The sequence below is a fragment of the Saccostrea cucullata genome, unplaced genomic scaffold (genome assembly GCF_032062105.1).
Source record: "Saccostrea cucullata isolate Sc308-1 unplaced genomic scaffold, CSIRO_AGI_Scuc_v1 ctg6390, whole genome shotgun sequence".
In the NCBI taxonomy this organism is placed as follows: domain Eukaryota; kingdom Metazoa; phylum Mollusca; class Bivalvia; order Ostreida; family Ostreidae; genus Saccostrea; species Saccostrea cuccullata.
This window is the reverse complement of record NW_026928480.1, coordinates 1-3,600: the sequence shown is the minus strand read 5'-3', so window position 1 is coordinate 3,600 and position 3,600 is coordinate 1. Positions and strand designations below refer to the sequence as shown.

Below are 3,600 nucleotides of genomic sequence, written 5' to 3'. Positions count from 1 at the left end.
CTTGGCGATTTTCTAAGAATTGCTATATACGACAAAATTTAAGTTTGGGAAAACAAGAACTTTAAAACAAAAATAGATGTAGATTTTCAGAGCGCCAAGTCCAAGGTAAGAAATTCAAAGCAAAAAAAAAAAAAAGGTTGGCATTTTTCAATGGTTTGTAAGTTTTGAATCCAAAAATTGCGTGAATTTCCAGAAAGCTATAATACGATCGATTTAATAGGACATATTTTAATTATTTTACCAACGTTACACAACATGATAAAATTTAAGACGCAAAAACAATTAACCCGTTGACCTCGTTCAGAAATCTCTCACGTGTTTGAGTGGGGTGAGTTGAAATTTGCGTGAGAATATGGATTAAAGCGCCCCCTGTTGTTGACATCAATTGATTTATTTTAAAGGTTACACAGAACCATTTTCGAATCAGTTATAGCGGCATCACTCACAGTTTCAGACTACTTTGTTTTTTGTTTTGCAAGAGACTTGGTGTTTTGTTTCCTTGTCTTATTTTAAATATACATAAGACATTCCCGGATGCTCGTTTTTTGGACTTCTTGAATTGAGTTGATTGATTTTTGGAATATTTTTTAAGATATACCCGAATTTTTAAAAATCGTATAATTATATATCGTTGAATTCACTTCAAAATGGAGATGCTAAATTTCATTGCCAATTTTTGCGTTTTTGTGCTTTTCATTTGTGGTAAGTATTACTTTTGAATTCTGTATTCGATTTGGGGCGTTTATTCTCAAACTTGGTCACTTTGACTGCAATTTGATGTAAAATTGTGTACTTGAATATTAATTCTGAAAAAACAAAATATCAATGTGTCGAATAACATGAATAAACAGAAATAAAAGCTTCTGCATCAGAGAGACAAATTGATAAAAGTACGATTTATTGAAGTTAAAATCTAAAGGATGTCTTTCAAAACGTAAAATAATTTTATTTATTAAGGAATACATTGTAATTAAGTCAGACACTTGTTGTGTGCCTCAAATACTTTTCAGTTCTGACAGAATATCTTCTTTGAACCCTAAATGTCTGTTTTTACATCTTATCAATACGTTTGTCCTAGATTACGTGTTTCGTGCATGCTATTTAGTTTTTATGCTTTATTTACTACTCAAGTATTTCAGTTAACGAAAACCCACTATAATTACAGCTCACTCAAAAAACGAGAAACGTTCCTCGTGTGATGCAAGATTGTAGGATGGCTGCAATAGATTATCAAGTTTTCAGCCTTATATCATGTTTCGATTTTTCTGTTTTGTCAAACTTCTTTTTGAAAATTCCCATCTGTGATAAAAAAAATCCCACAATTATTATACAACTACAATATTTTAAAGTTGTAATGTCAGTCTGGTATAAAATGAGAGAACACGTGAACTGAGCAAAATAAACTATAGACAGGTTTAATCCTGCATAGGTTATGGCATTGGTTAAATATGAACTAACAGTTTACAAAACAACCCCACTAGCACTGGGCAAAAAATTACAATATTGATGTTTTAGTGCATGAGAATATCATTTCTGAATCATTTATTTCACAGAGGCGTATGAAGTTCCAGAAACAAACGTCATGGATGACTTGTTTTACGAATACTATCGTGAGGCCAGACCTGCCACAAAACGAAAACCAGTCGTAAAAGTTTCCCATCAGCTCTCCATAAACAGGGTGATAAGTTTGGTAGGTATACCCACATTCTTTTTTAAGGGAATGAAGTTCTATAATTCTACAATTTGAAGTGGGAAAAATAAGTTAAAATGTTTTCAGAAATCTAATTAGAAGATGGTTTGTCAAAATTTTCTCAACGATTTCAAGATTAAATAGGTTTTTAAAATCTGCCGTTCACTGTTTTATCGTCAAAAATGCTGAAGTTTTCTGTTACTCATGTTGCTTGAAAACTTTAAATTTTGGGCAGAAATGCCATTTATATAAACTATTCCTTTGTATGATTTTTAAAATATTTCAAAGGTGGACAATCTCTTGGTGATTGACACTTGGCAAGTGATATCGTGGGAGGACCCACGTCTAGAATGGGACAAGTCTTACCATGAAGACGTGGATTCACTCAATCTTGATCCATCAAAAGTTTGGAAACCCGACATTGTCAATTTCAACAAGTGAGTACATTGTACTTCTGAGTCAATACTGTAATATTTTGTCAATTCGTCATAAGTTTTTTGATAAGATTTCCGTTTGAAGGTAAGGTAATTGTAAGTGATGGAGAAAAAACTTACATGCATATACATGTGTATTTTTCTGAGACGGTGTATTGATATCAAAATAGTATTCCATTTGAACACGTTAAAGACCACGGAAATCGGATTTGTAAAAAAATGGTTTATACCCTTGCTCGTTTTAATATCAGAATTATATAGATTTTTATATAAAAAATTGACAGTTTATCAATATAATCTTTATTGGGGGCCAAGGAGAGGATCGAGCTAATTTCTGGTATGTTGCATATATTGTTCATCAAACATTTCCTGTTAAATTTAGGTGAGATAGCAGTCCCAGCAGGAAAGCTCTAGTGTAAAATATATATCACAAAATATAGACCAGACTCGAAGGATTTTTCCCGGTAGTACATGTAATTAATTTTCATGAAAGTGGATCGATATTGCACATATACCGTGAATTTATTAAAACGATTGATACTGAGAAAAGAACATCTTTTTTAAAAATAGATTTTTCATTAATTTTATTACATTTACTTTTAGTGCTGGAGGTAACTCTGGACTGATTTATAATAATCTCCCTTTGGTTGTGTACCACACTGGACAAGTGGTGTACATCCCTCCTACCCGCCTGACCACACAATGCACGCCCAACGGAGAGGTTTTCCACTGCATTTGGACTTTTGGTTCCTGGACACATGACATAAGAAAGCTGGACTTGAACAACACTCAGGGAAGATTAGATATGTCTGAATATGAAGAGAGTCCTAAAATCGCCATCATCGGATCCTCCGTTCACAGAAGGTTGAAGAAGTACGCCTGTTGTCCAGATAGGTACGCAGTGGTGACGTATAATCTTACCATCAGGTGGAAAGACACAGGACAGATTCAGAGGCCTCGAGCCGTTACAGATGCCAGAGATGTCTTCCAATACCACTTCTAAAGGTCTTCTCCAGAATGATGCACACATCGAGTCCTCGGATGATCCTCCAAAGGAAGTGCTGTCTGAAAAGGAACAAGTGAACGTCACAAAGGATAAATCTGTTTACTCAAACGAAAGCTACGAAACATCTGGAGAACGAGAAGAAAATCCACCAGAGTCAATCCAAGAAAGCGACAATGACCCGGTTGTAACTGAAAGTGAAAATGGGGATGAAGTTGCAACTGAAAGTGGAAATGTGGATGAAGAAACTGTGACTCCAGCAGACGACATTAATGCTGAACAAAGTGAACAAGTCGAAGAACACAGTGAAGAGCATTCTGTAACAGAAGATGGAAGAGAAGTTGGAGGGGAAGACATGGAAAGTCCGAGAGAGGGCGAGGGTGAAGTAAAAGAGAAGGAGGTGGTTTCCAAAGAAACGACAACAGAAGCAACTTCCGGACTGAAGAAAGTTTTAGGCGTTTTTAAGTATTTTA

At 34.8% G+C, this 3,600-nt stretch overlaps 1 pseudogene; it reads left to right on the top strand.

The window, feature by feature from the left end:
* Positions 1 to 358: 358 nt before the first annotated feature.
* Positions 359 to 3,596, top strand: LOC134277723 (acetylcholine receptor subunit alpha-like 2; annotated as a pseudogene).
* Positions 3,597 to 3,600: the final 4 nt, after the last annotated feature.